The 15180-nt window shown below is 41.2% G+C and overlaps 1 long non-coding RNA gene across 2 annotated transcripts in view; it reads left to right on the top strand.

Moving 5' to 3' along the window:
• Window positions 1–15180, top strand: part of LOC123332800 — a 63575-nt gene that overhangs the window by 34897 nt on the left and 13498 nt on the right. For both annotated transcript variants that reach the window (XR_006549837.1, XR_006549842.1), the window contains exon 4: window positions 6167–6378. This is a non-coding gene — a long non-coding RNA (uncharacterized LOC123332800). The remainder of the gene's footprint in view (window positions 1–6166; window positions 6379–15180) is intronic.

The following is a 15180-nucleotide window of genomic DNA, read 5'->3' as shown; positions in this document are numbered from 1 at the left end:
TAACTTTGCATAGGTTAGAAAAAGGGGCCTGCTGCTGCTGCTAAGTCGCTTCAGTCGTGTCCGACTCTGTGCGACCCCATAGACGGCAGCCCACCAGGCTCCCCCGTCCCTGGGATTCTCCAGGCAAGAACCCTGGAGTGGGTTGCCATTTCCTTCTCCAATGCATGTAAGTGAAAAGTGAAAGTGAAGTCGCTCAGTCGTGTCCAACTCTTCACGACCCCATAGACAGCAGCCCACCAGGCTCCTCCATCCACGGGATTTTCTGGGCAAGAGTACTGGAGTGGGGTGCCATTGCCTTCTCTGAGAAAACGGGGCCTAGAAGGTCTCAAACTTGCAAGTAATTAGTGGGTCACTTCCACTCACAATTCATTAGCTCAGAATTACTCACGTGACCTCACCAATAACAAAGCTATCAGAAAGTGTTTTCCTCTCATCTATTCTGAATGGGGGAGAACAGAAAATACTTGACAACAAGATTAATGACAACCAAATGCCTTAAAATTGGTTGTTATAATTAATCAGCAACATTTCACTTTATTAGTAATAGGTTAAATAATGGTGCTTCTTACAATATGTGGTCTCTTAAATTCTGTGAAATATTATTTTGATGGATTTATTGAAGTGAAGGGTTAGTTGCTCAAATGTGTCCAACTCTGTGTGACACCATGGATTGTAGCTTGTCTGTCACTGGGCTCCTCTGTCACTGGAATTCTCCAGGCAAGAATACTGGAGTGGGTAGCCAGCTAGTGATAAAGAACCCACCTGCCAATGCAGGAACATAAGAGACATGGTTTTGATCCCTGGGTCGGGAAGATCCCCTGGAGGAGGGCATGGCAATTCACTCCAGTATTCTTGCCTGGAGAATCCCATGGACAGAGGAGCCTGGCAGGATATAGTCCATACAGTGGCAAAGAGTTGGACAAGGCTGAAGCAACTTAGCACACAAAAACATGCATGAGACTATTAATAAATTTCTTCTGAGCCCCACCAACACATTGGGTAAAAATCAAAGTCTAAGATCATAAAAATACTCCTAGCCAATAAACTATTCCAGAAATGGACAGGATGTATTTATGGGTGCTGCTGGGCCAAGGCTGTGCCTTTTGCACGTAAATGGGAGAAGCTGGGTCCTGGGCCGTCACTCTTGACCCTCTCTCTGTCCTGTATTCACCCCCACCCCCCTGCCATCTTATGGCCATTGTACCTGCTGCTTCAATGCTGGAGGCCAAAGTCTCCCTGCCTGTCTGATTCCTGCTGGTCCCGTGGCTCTTGTTGTGACTACTGCTTCCCATGGGACCCTAGTCACTTTGCCATGTCCACTAAAGTTAATTAGCCCTATTCCAGGCAGAAACCACATTCGGGCCAAGGCTTGGGATCTGGGTCTGATGGCCTCACCTCAACCTGAACCCTGGTACTGCACTGAGGCAGGTTGTCTGGCCATCTCGAGCCCAAGCTGGTACTGGTATCTGGGCCTAATTCCAGTTACCACTTGGCTAGACGCTCCCAGGAATGCCCCATCTTGAATGCTCGACCTGTTTTGCTCTAGCTGCAAATACCCTGACTGGCCAGCAAAGTGTCCTCCTCCATCACCTCATGATGATGCTGACAAAGCTATGTTTCTCCCAGTCCAGAATCTTAATGAGCTTCTCCTATAGGAGAGAATCCAAATGAGAGAAAGCCTGTGCCTACTGCCCTGGGAAGCTTTAAACACCATGCAAGGCTTAGTTTAGCACTTGCTCTGCAGATCACTTTCTCTCCCTCCAGACCCACCTCAAACATTCCCATCCCTGTCTAGCCATGTTGAGCTGTCTGTAACCACTTGATCTTCAACACCAGGCTCTCTCACACCTCAGGTTTTCACACATACCTTTTGTTTAGAATATCTGCTGCATCTAGCTTATTCTTATACACTCTTCAATGTCAGGCCAAAGGCTGTCACCGCTTGGATACCTTCTCTGATTTCTACAGCCTGACTCACTCGCCCTTCTTTCAAGCCCTCCTGAATTTTAACCATACACAGGTCAACCTAATCACTGTATCACATTATAGTTGTATATGTCTGTCTCTTCATAGCAAGCTCCTTGAGGGCAGAAGCCATGCTTTTGCATTTCTGTGTATCTCATCTCTAGCACAAAGCATGGCATGCTGCAAAGTTCAGTAAATGTTGGATGGATGCAGGTCTGTGCTCTTGATGAAGAAAATGGAAAGTCAGTCACCAGGCCTGTAAACTTGAAGGCTTCATTAGGGCCCTCCCACTGGAAGTAGGGGTGACATCAAACCCAGAGACAGAAAAAATGGGAGCAGGAGAGGGAGATGCCATCCATGTCAGCTCTTCTCAAGTATAGTGAGGAGCAGGGAGAGACCAGCAGTGACACTGGGGGTAAATATGGGGCTTTTTGCAGACACCAATGTAAGCTAAGGAAGGGCTGCAATACTGTGGCCATTAAGGCAAGGGCCTCAGCCTCGAGAGGATACCTAAGGGGCCAACTCAATAATCAGGATTTCCTTGCTGAGCATCAGAACTGTAGTCCCAATGGCTCAGGGGATATCGCCTGGGCACCTCAGATTTGAGATGCCCAAAGCTGGAATCATTGTCATCATTTCCACCTCCTGGGGTTCCTCCTTAGTGAAGGTTCTATCCCGTAATGAACTGCCTGAGCTGGGAATCTGCGTATCGTTCATGATGGCTCTCATGCTCTCACTTCCCACATCAGATTCACTACCAAGACCTGTCCATGTTTGCACTTGAACATCTTTGGATTCTGCTTGCTAATCCTCTTAATTCCATCTCCTCATCTCCATTCCATTGTCACTGCCTTGATTCAGGAATCTCTTCTAGGACTTAAAACTGATTGCCTTGCCTTTAGTCTCTGCACAACACTTAGGTACTTCCCTCTCCTTTCTGAAAGACTTTGGAACCTGCTCACTGTCAGCAGGATGAAGTCTCATTTCCTTAGCGTGATAGAATCACCTTCATGATCTGGCTCCTTCTTCAATGTCAAGCTTTATCAGTTAAGATTCTTTCAGCTGCAAGTGGCAGAAAATCATGATGCAAAGGACTTAAACCAGTGATTTGTAAGTGACAGACACATATCTAGAGTGTCTGCAAGATGACCCATTAGACTACAAGGAAAAATATTAGAACTTCTTAAAAGTGAGACAGCTAAATTTACTAATGTGTAATGTAAAAATTGACACTGGTGGATTCACTCAGTCCTCATACCACATAAAGGCAATCAAATCTCCTGTAGGTTTAAGAGTCTGAAGGAGGAGATGGAATTCCAGATTGAGGAAGAGTTGACCTAGTGTAATCCATGAATGCCTGGATTAGTGAATTTATAGATTGTACTATCTAGGGGTTTTTGTATGGTGAAGATAGTGAAATGATTTTCCTTTTAATTTGTTATTGAAATATAATTTACAGAACTAAAATATACCAGAGATACCATAATTTTTACCTTTTATAGAACTTCTAAAAGTAGCAGAAATAACAGAATATACTCTTTTGTGTTTGGCTTTTTGCTTATCACAATGCTTTTGGGATGCATTCATGATGATGTGAACTGGTACACGTTTGACTTTCTAAGAAGCTGCCAATTTATTTTTGAAAGTGTTTATATGATTTTGTACTCCACCCAGTGGTCTGTGAGGATTCAGGTTGCTCCACATCCCTGCCAACATTTGATGTTGTCAGATGTTTTTACTTTAGTCATTGTAGTGAGATGGTATTTCATTAGCATTTATATTTGCATTTCCCTGATGACTAATGATGTTTACCCTTTCATATGCTTCTTATCCAGTTGTATATCTGCTTTTGTGAAGGATCTATTTAAATTATTTGTTCACTAAAATAATTGAGCAACTTTTGTTATTAATTTGTAGGAGTTCTTTATATAGTCTACATTTAATTACCATATCAGATATATTTGTTGCAAATATTTTTTTCTAGTTGGTGACTTACCTTTTTATTGTGCTAGTAGTAATTTTTAATTTTTGTGAAGGCTTTAAATTTTGGTAATTAGCTTTGTGTATTCTGTTTTTGTGGCATTAGTACTTTCTATATCCCATCCAGGAAATTTGGTCTGATTGTGAAGATATTCACCTGTGCTTTAGTCGAGTGTAGAGTCAGAGTACAAGGCACATAACCTCTTAGTATTTCTGTAAAATCAGTTTTGAGTTTATAGACTTCCTGAAAGGGTTTGAGGGACCCCCCAATGATAGTCAGACTATACATGAAGATCTTACCACTCTGTCTATACTGATTTTTTGTCTACCTCTTCTATCAGGAGTGTGAAGATCTCTAAGTCTGATTACAGGTTTTTGTTTTTTTTTTTCCTTTAGTTCTGTCAGATTTTACATCATACAGTTTAGAACTCTGTTATTTCATGCATGCACATTAAGGATGCTTATGTTTCTTAATTATTTGACCCTTTTATGTGTCCCTTTATCTCTGACAATGCACTTTGTCTTGAAATCTAATTTGATATTCATATAGCCGCTCTAACTTTTAAACAATATATAAATAATGATTGCATGGTATATCTTTTTTCATCCTTTAGCTTTTAACCTATCTGTGGATTTATATTTAGTGTGCATTTCTTGTGGACAGCATATAGTTGCTTTTCCTTTTTTTTTTTTTGAACATCAGTATGACAATCACTTTTAAAACTTATTTAGTTCAGTTACATTTAATGTAATTGTTGACACAGTTTGGTTGGAGCCCAGTGTTTTGTTATTTATTTGTCCCATCTGTTTTTGGTTTAATTTTCTTTAAGTGAATATTGCTTAACATTTGTTTTTGTATAATCAATTGGATTTTAGTTATACCTCTTTGCTCTATTTTTAGTGGTTGCTTCTGGGATTAAAGTGTTCATTCTTAACTAATTGCAGCCTACCATGAGTTAATAAGTATACCACTGCATATACAACTTAAGACCCTTAACAGAGTACTCCCCTGTACCTTTTCTTTCCTTTGTGCTCTTGTTGAATGACATTCTACTTTTATGTGTATAAAGTGAAAGTGAAGTCGCTCAGTCGTGTCCGACTCTTTGCGACTCCACGGACTGTAGCCTACCAGGCTCCTCCATCCATGGGATTTTCCAGGCAAGAGTACTGGAGTGGGGTGCCATTTCCTTTTCCAGGGGATCTTCCCAACCCAGGGATTGAACCCAGGTCTCCCGCATTGTAGGCAGACGCTTTACCATCTGAGCCACCACCACACAATTCATTGCTTTAATTCATATTTTAAACATATAATTATGTGAACCCTTTTACTTTGCAGACACAAATCATCTTTTAGCTCAGAAATATGTTCTTCTATGATTTAGTTATGTTTAATGATGGCCTCACCTCTTTCTCTTCTTTTTTCCTTTTGTGGGACTGATTTGGTTTTCAAGTTGCCTCGGTATTTTCTCCAAGCCTTTTATCATTTACCTCATGGCTTTTATGTTTTCGTACTGTTGCTCAGTACAAAATATTGAAATATTGAAATATTTCTTCCATTTGTCTGGCTTATGATTTGAATCTCATAGTGATTCTTTTGTCAGTTCATTTATTGACTTTATTAATTCTTACTCACTTTTTTTTTAGTACTGACAAGCGTCTCTGTATTAGCCTTGAATACCTTTAGTACTGTTTTTCCTGTTCAGTTTTTCGTTAGTCTCCTTCAGCAGCTCTACTTCACTAGGGCCTATTCATAATGGTTCTGCTTGTTCTCCTCTCTCTAACTGCCAGACATTATTACATATAATTGTTAATTGATTTGATGGTTTGCTCACTTAGGCTCAGGTTCAGCTGCTGATGTACCTGAAGTAGGACTGTCTCATGAGTGATGAAAGCTTGATGGTCTCTGCTCCTTTGAGCTGAGACCACAGGCACTTTATCATCCTTTACCAAAGTGTCAGTGTCAGGAAGAGGTCATTCTGTTTCTTAGTCTCCCTGAGTTCTCCCACACTGGGAGCAAAAAGAAGAAAATCCCCCTTTCAGTTCCTGTTCAGCATTTCAGAGGCAAAGAGCCCAGACATCCATATCCAGGCCTAGTTGTTATTCCCTTGGTAGTATTGTTGGGTGAGAGGTGGGGGTTCCACAGATCTCAGGGGACTGGGTTCTCTTCATGGATCCACAATATTCTAATCTTTGAACTTAAGGTATCTATTTATGTTTCCAGGTTCTCACCTTGCTTAGGTGGAAAAAGTCCTGCACACAAAGTTATCTCCGCTTTGATCATTGTCAGCTGCAGCCATGGTAGTGCTTAATCCAGGAGAAGCGGCTGGACTGGAGTGAAGGCAGTCAGAGCATATTCAAGCTGCCATTCTTCAGGAATTTTCTGCTCTAAGGACTACTGTTAGACAAAGGAAAACTGACACAGAGATTACTAAGGTAACCATAATGTTCCCTGTTGAGTGGTATGTGAAGCAGTGTGGTGTCAGAGGAAAACTTTGGGGTAATTCAGCCTGGGGTTGGAATCCCAGTTCTGCCACCTACCCATAGTAAGAAGGTTATTTAGGGTCTGTGAGCCTTACTTTCACCCTTTGTGGAATAAGGAATATGTGATTTTATAGACTTGTAAAATTTAAATCAGATAATCCATATTTAGCTCCTATCACAAGGTTGTACCTTGTAGGTTCCCTTCTCCCTTTTCTTTAAATCTCTTTCTGCTAACATTCCTCTATTTTCATGCTCATAGACATGTCTCATAGCTCAGAACAAAGGCACCCCCAGGATCTCAGCTGCAGCCCAGGTTTTCCTGTTTCAACATTTTCCAAGTTATGTGACTTGGTAATGCTACAATATGTTTTTGGACTGTAAACAGCAGGGCACCCAAGGTGTCTGGAAACAAGAAGAATTTATATTTTATGTAAAATCAGCAGAGTTTGAGGTAGAGAAAGAATATTTCCTGAGGCCCTGACATTAGCATGGGTAAGGTAATATGTGAGAGAGAAGCTGGGTCTGGACCAAGGCAGAAGGACTAAAAAGGTGAAGGTTAAAGAAGGTGAATTGGGACTGGTAAAAGGACTGTGTCAAGGATAGAGACTGAGAGAGGGAGGGGTAGTGGGATCAATGTGGAGCCACACCGCCTTCCCCCTGCCTGGCCTTTAGACCATGCACGTGCCTCACAAATAGATGGAGCACGGCACCTGCCCCCTGTGCAGAGCACACAGACGGAAGAGGCTGCCAGTTGACGGCAGCTTTCCTTTAACCTATGAGCCTACCGGTCCACTGACACACCCTCCATGCCTGAAGAACCTGGAATGGCAACCTGCAAACTAATTGGAAATATTCTCCACTCAAGGCTTTCTTTATTTGGTCACATTCTTTCCTGCTTCTCATCTTTATCCACTTTCCTGTCAGTTCTGCTTTGACCTTGGTGCTCATTGACTAAGTTTAGTTTCCATGGCTTGGCTCTGATGCCATCTCTCCCTTTAGCTCCTGGCAGTAACTCCATCCTACTTTTAGCCCCTGCTCTTGGAATGGAAGTTGACCATCAGTCTGGCCACTAAACTGAGTTTTCCTTTCTAGTATGCCTCATTCTATCTTCTCTGCCCTTGCATGATTGAAAATGTCCTTGTTTTAAAGTCTAATTAGTCCAAAAGGTACTTCCTTCATTGTCTGTATCTTCTATGATAGTAATTACATTAGTAATCACTGTTTATTCATTACTTACATGTACTATTCATTATTTATAGCACTTAGAAAAGATAATATTCTCTTATATAAGGAATAGCAATTGTTCAACCAGATTAGCTAAAATCAACGTGAGTGAGTTAAAAGGGGTCAGGATGTACATGGGAGGTGAAAAGGAAGTTTTAAGAAAAACTGACAAACGATGTCATTTAGAGAAGCCAGCACTATTAGATAAGAGAGCTGACTGGAAATGCCTCACATCTAAGTTTATTTTCCATAATGTTTTGCTTAGGGAAGGCAAGATTTAGGGCTGGGGGAAAATTCTTATTTACAGTTTCTGTTTATTAATATACCAACAATTCTTCTAGTTAAGAGGCTAGATTTATTAAAATTCAAGTTGTCCAAAATATAATCTGTCTTAAAATTACCTCGTATACCCCCAGATTAACAGCTTCAGTTCAGTTCAGTCACTCAGTCGTCTGCGACTCTCTGCGACCCCATGAATCGCAGCACGCCAGGCCTCCCTGTCCATCACCAACTCCTGGAGTTCACTCAGACTCACGTCCATCGATGATGCCATCCAGCCAGTTGCTATTTTAAGAAACTAAAAAAAAAAGAGTAAATTAAACCCAAAGCAAGTAGAAGGTAAGAAGTTTAAGATTAGAGCAGACATCGATGAAATGAAAACCAAACCAAAAAAAAAAAAAAAAGACAAAATTAATGAAAAAAAGTTGATTATTTGACAAGATCAATAAAACTAAAACTTTATTTAGACTAGTGGTTCTAAACCAGGGATAATTTTGCACATTAAGGTACACTTTTCAATGTCTCAGTTCAGTTCAGCTGCTCAGTCATGTCTGACTCTTTGTGACCCCATGAATTGCAGCACGCCAGGCCTCCCTGTCCATCACCAACTCCTGGAGTTCACTCAGACTCACGTCTATCAAGTTGGTGATGCCATCCAGCCATCTCATCCTCTGTCGTCCCCTTCTCCTCTTGCCCCCAATCCCTCCCAGCATCAGGGTCTTTTCCAATGAGTCAGATGGCCAAAGTATTGGAGTTTCATCTTCAGCATTAGTCCTTCCAATGAACACCCAGGACTGATTTCCTTTAGAATGGATGGGATGGATCTCCTTGCAGTCCAAGGGACTCTCATGAGTCTTCTAGAGCACCACAGTTCAAAAACATCAATTCTTTGGCGCTCAGCTTTCTTCACAGTCCAACTCTCACATCCATACATGACTACTGGAAAAACCATAGCCTTGACTAGATGAACCTTTGTTGGCAAAGTAATGTCTCTGCTTTTTAATATGCTATCTAGGTTGGTCATAACTTTCCTTCCTAGGAGTAAGCGTCTTTTAATTTCATGGCTGCAGTCATCATAGCAGTGATTTTAGAGCCCCCCAAAAATAAAGTCTGACACTGTTTCCACTGTTTCTTCATCTATTTGCCATGAAGTGATGGAAACGGATGCCATGATCTTAGTTTTCTGAATGTTGAGCTTTAAGCCAACTTTTTCACTCTCCACTTTCACTTTCATCAAGAGGCTTTTGAGTTCCTCTTCACTTTCTGCCATAAGGGTGGTGTCATCTGCATTTCTGAGATTATTGATATTTCTCCTGGTAATCTTGATTCCAGCTTGTGCTTCTTCCAGCCTAGCATTTCTCATGATGTACTCTGCATATAAGTTAAATAAGCGGGACGACAATATACAGCCTTGAAGTACTCCTTTTCCCATTTGGAACCAGTCTGTTGTTCCATGTCCAGTTCTAACTGTTGCTTCCTGACTTGCATATAGGTTTCTCAAGAGGCAGATCAGGTGGTCTGGTATTCCCATCTCTTTCAGCATTTTCCACAGTTTACTGTGATCCACACAGTCAAAGGCTTTGGCTAGAGATAGCTTTAATTGTCATACCTTGTGGGGAGGGAGGGTGCCGGGGGGAGGAGAGGGTGTGGGCTCTATTGCCATCTAGAGGTAGAGGCCAGAGATGCTGCTAAACATCCTGTGATGCATGACAGAACCCTCCATAATAAAAATTATTGAACCGAAATATCAATAGCACCGAGGCTGAGAAACCTGATTTAGTCTGACCAAAGCAAATAAAAATCAGAGAAGAAACAAATTATCAAAGTCAGAACTGAAAAAGGGGACATCACATCACTACCAACCTTATAGAAATTAAGAGGATTACAAAGGTATACTATGAAAAAACTTTATGCTAACAAATAAGACAATTTTGATTAAATTAGGAAGGTTCATACAAAGACACAAATGAATGAAACTGACTTAAGAAGAAACTAAAATCTAAATAGACTCATAACAAACAAAGAATTGGATTCAGATCAGATCAGTCGCTCAGTCGTGTCTGACTCTTTGTGACCCCATGAATCGCAGCATGCCAGGCCTCCCTGTCCATCACCAACTCCCGGAGTTCACTCAGACTCATGTCCATCGAGTCAGTGATGCCATCCAGCCATCTCATCCTCTGTCATCCCCTTCTCCTCTTGCCCCCAATCCCTCCCAGCATCAGAGTCTTTTCCAATGAGTCAACTCTTAGCATGAGGTGGCCAAAGTACTGGAGTTTCAGCTTTAGCATCATTCCTTCCAAAGAACACCCAGGACTGATCTCCTTTAGAATGGACTGGTTGGAGCTCCTTGCACTCCAAGGGACTCTAAAGAGTCTTCTCCAACACCACAGTTCAAAAGCATCAATTCTTCGGTGCTCAGCCTTCTTCACATTCCAACTCTCACATCCATACATGACCACAGGAAAAACCATAGCCTTGACTAGACGAACCTTTGTTGGCAAAGTAATGTCTCTGCTTTTGAATATGCTATCTAGGTTGGTCATAACTTTCCTTCCAAGTAGTAAGCGTCTTTTAATATCATGGCTGCAGTCACCATCTGCAGTGATTTTGGAGCCCAGAAAAATAAAGTCTGACACTGTTTCCACTGTTTCCCCATTTTTTCCCATGAAGTGGTGGGACCAGATGCCATGATCTTCGTTTTCTGAATGTTGAGCTTTAAGCCAACTTTTTCACTCTCCATTTTCACTTTCATCAAGAGGCTTTTTAGTTCCTCTTCACTTTCTGCCATAAGGGTGGTGTCATCTGCATATCTGAGGTTATTGATATTTCTCCCGGCAATCTTGATTCCAGCTTGTGTTTCTTCCAGCCTAGCATTTCTCATGATGTACTCTGCATATAAGTTAAATAAGCAGGGTGACAATATACAGCCTTGATGAACTCCTTTTCCTATTTGGAACCAGTCTGTTGTTCCATGTCCAGTTCTAACTGTTGCTTCCTGACCTGCATACAAATTTCTCAAGAGGCAGATCAGGTGGTCTGGTATTCCCATCTCTTTCAGAATTTTCCACAGTTTACTGTGATCCACACAGTCAAAGGCTTTGGCATAGTCAATAAAGCAGAAATAGATGTTTTTCTGGAACTCTCTTGCTTTTTCCATGATCCAGTGGATGTTGGCAATTTGATCTCTGGTTCCTCTGCCTTTTCTAAAACCAGCTTGAACATCAGGAAGTTCACGGTTCACATATCGCTAATTGAAAATATTCTCTCAAAGAAAAGTCTATACCCAGGTGTCTTTACTGGTAAATTGTATAAAACATTCAATGGAAAAATAATATTGATTTTTCAAAAAGTCTTCCAAAAGTCTTCCACTTTTCAACTACTTCCATAAAACTAATATTGCTCTAATACCAAAGCCAAAGACATCACCAAAAAACTATAGATCAATATTCTTTATGAGTTTAGATATAAAAATTCTCAAAAAAATTAGCAAAATAAATTCATCTATATATAAAAATTATTCTCCATGACCAAGTAGGATTTCTCCCAGGAATACAGAGTTGGTTAATTTTCTCAAAATTGATGCAATATCACATTAATAGGATGATATGAGTAAAGGACAAAACCTCTATGATCATCTCTATAGATGCACAAAACAAATTTGGTAAAATCTAATGCCTATTCATGATAAAAACTTTTGATAAACTAAAAATAGAAAATAATTTTCTCCACTTGTAATAGAGAAGGAGATGGCAATCCACTCCAGTAGTCTTGCTTGGAGAATACCATGGACAGAGGAGCCTGGTAGGCTACAGTCCGTGGGATCGCAAGAGTTGGACATGACTTAGTGACTAAACCTCCACCACCACCACCACTTGATAAAGGGATACTGTGTAAAATATATAGCTAGAATCATGTTTACTGGCGTTTGAGTCAGTATTGGTCTGATTATCTAATTGGCTGTCTCTCTTTGCTAAAACTTCTCTGTCATTCCGAGTGTCTTCATTTATAAACTGAAGAGTCAAGGCTATTTTATTTCCAGGACTTCTTCCACTTCTAACATTGTAAATATCTGGATGCTTTCAAGTAAATTGTGATTCATGGGCCAGGTAACTAGACTTCAGAGAAGGCTGTTACTCTCTGCTTTAGAGAGTAAGTGATCACTAGGATGGGAGAACCTCTTGAAGATCAGTCAGGGCTAGGTTACTCTCTTTGCCATGTGAGTTAGAACACTGACATTAAGTCACTTGTTCAAGTCAAACCAGTTATTTAAGTAAACCAGTTGGGACTACAATCCATTCACCTGGTCCTAAAGTCAGAGTCCTTGCTCAAGGGAGAGCCAGTGTCGTTTATTTTATTTTATTTATTTTACTAAAAGTTGGGGGAACAGAACTTGGAGGAAGAGTAGACAAGAAAGGACTATTAAGTGCCTGTGTGTGTGGGTTATATCTCCTTGCAAACAGATGCAAGGCTGGGTCTGAGCCTGGATCTGAGGATAGTGTGAAGGGTGTTGCTTACATGCCTAGTATACTCATTGCACAACTGTAAGCACATACTTCCCTTTTCTAACCACTGTTTCCCCACTAGTCTCCTTGTCACTGAGTAAAATCACCACAAGCATCAGCTTTCAGGAAAACCCCTATTTGTTATTCAACAGATATTTTATTCCTACAAAAGCCAAACAAAAAAAGTAATCACATAAAAGTCAAAGTCTAGTGAACTGTAAATTCATGGCCTGATTTCACAGGTCCCACCCTGCTTTGTTTCTGGCTGTGAACACGTGGGTCCAGGTTCATTTCTTTCTCCTCTTTCATCATTTACTGCTTTCTTACTGCTTCTTACCTCCAAGCTAGATCCCAGGGCATGAATTAGGGTATCAATTGTCTGTCTCATTGTGGTTGGAAGCATAATATTATAGGGAAGTTCCTTGAATCTAGAGAATTTGGAAAGTTGACTATTGGGGCAATAAAATGCCTAATACTCATGATTAACTATAAGAATAGAGGCCATTTATTAAGGACTGTGTTTGCACTCAGCATGTGAAGGTCTCTATATGCATTCCTGTGTTTACATCCATCTCAAAACACTTTTATGGGACAGGCAGTCTTATCTCCATTTCCTAGTGAAGCAGTGAAGCTCAGAGGAGTTGGAGTGTTCAGGGTCATATGAAATAAGTGGTGAGGCCCCCAATTTGGCTGTCTCCAGAGCTGAGCTGTACATGTCACCATTGCACCAATCTGCCTCTGGATCCCCTTCATCTGGATCCAGCTTTATCCACTGTTCAAATCCCTCCACATAGCACTGTGAATAGACCATCCATCCTCACCAAGGGAAGAAACTCAGGGCACCTAATTCTCACCTAATATTTGATGGACTTTTTGGTGCTTAAAATCAGTTATTTGTCCTGGAACTTCTATATAAACAAGTCAAACCACATGAATGACTTTCAAATTGAAAAAATAGAACAAAACAAGAAGAGGTACTGTGTCCCTTTGCCCCTTGAGCACCTTCCCTGTCCCCCCCAGTTGTCCCCTTCCTGAACAATCTCTATGTGACAGGGTTTTGCATCTTCTTTGAACATGCCCTGGGTTATTGCTCCTCCCTTTTCAGATGTGGGGTGGCACCCACAGCACGAGAAGGAGCAATGACATCACCTTCCTCTTTCAAGTTTCTGTACTTCTTTTAATACTGCCTAAGCCTTGCTGAATTTTTAGTGGTCACATTATTTTGGTGGTTAATTAACCTGGGAAATCTCTTTCCATCTCTACATGGTTCAAATAAAATATATTTAGAAATCACAGCAGAGTATGTACTTCAGGCTTCATGAAATAGTTTGTTCAGTGACATTATGTATTCACCTCATCTAATTCCAGATTAATTGATTGCCACGATGTCTATTTGCACTTAGACTTGCTGATGATTTTATTCCTTGATCGCATAATCCAAATTTGGCCAAGGAGTTTTGTCTGTCTTTTTAAAAAAATGCCCTTTCCCTTAGAGGAACAGAACACAAACCGCCCCTTCTTGTGAAGAGCCTGGCTGAGCCATGTGACTGAGCTGATGGGCACATCTTCTATGCTCATTCCTCTCCTGACCAACGGCCAAGATGCATATTTGACGACAGAAGATGCTGAGGAACTCTGCCCACTCCCAGTTTAGCCTTGATCTTGTTGGAGCAGTAAAAATGTCTCTGTGTCTATGGCTAAAATTTCCTAGTCAGGCTCTCTCCACCCCTGGCCTGCATTTTCCATCATCTGTTTGTTTGTAGTGGGAAGAGATCATCTTCCAAAGTGGGCCAGAAGCAGAGATTCAACTCTACCCCCTGTCAAGGCATAATAATCCTCTAAATCTGCCCGGGGACTCAGATTAGTTCTGGATGCTTTCCTGTCACTTGGGTGGAGGGCTTGTCCCCAACATTAATATTGATGGAGATATAAATTGTTGCTGCCTATTCAGTTTTTCACTGGTACTTAAAATTGAGCTTTAAAGCCCTACAAAGATTAAAAAAAAAAGCAAAATGCTTGCCAACTTCTATAGTTCTTGTAGCACTCAAGCAGTAGGGTCCTCCCTGATGTCCTTAAATCGTAGGAACATTTCCCCAGCCTGGCCCCCTGTCCTGTAATTCTACCTGAAAGCAGCTTAATCTGTATTTGAGGTTGTTGCCTTCTTCCTCTGGCCCAATGCAGAAGGTGATTCAGTGGGATGAAATCTGAGCTGGGCCCGGCATGCCTGATTTTTAAAACATGTCTAAAGTGTGTATTTAGTTGTCACAGAGAGATCTGACAGTTTATGGGAAAGGACCAGAAGTGGGCATTCCTAGCACACACCCACTTAGAGCGTGCTGTGATTTGAGCGTCCCCTCTCCCCAGAGCCAAACACACCTCTATAATAACAATAATAATAACCCTCACTTACAAAGCACCAGAATAAGCCCCAACCATGGTTTGCTTTTGGGGATACCTTACAAGGACATGGATGGATGCAGGTAGAAACAAGTAACCATAACCAAGTTAGCTCATCAAAAGTTATATTTTGCCTTCTTGGATTAAAGTAGTACGGGGAATGTTTGATTTTAGTCACTGCCAGAGATTCTGGAACTGACTGAATTTCTCAGCTCTGGGATTTCTCATTTGTTGGGCTGCATCTAGGCTTGGCTTCTGAAATGCTTCCTCCTGCCATTACTGAACTTAACAAGCATCCTGTAAACACAGGGCATTGCACTTCATTGTCTTGTTCAGTCTGCGAGGTAAG

Source organism: Bubalus bubalis, chromosome 3 (assembly GCF_019923935.1).
Source record: "Bubalus bubalis isolate 160015118507 breed Murrah chromosome 3, NDDB_SH_1, whole genome shotgun sequence".
Classification (NCBI taxonomy): domain Eukaryota; kingdom Metazoa; phylum Chordata; class Mammalia; order Artiodactyla; family Bovidae; genus Bubalus; species Bubalus bubalis.
Note: the sequence above shows the minus strand (reverse complement) of the source record. Positions and strands in the feature narration are given on the sequence as shown.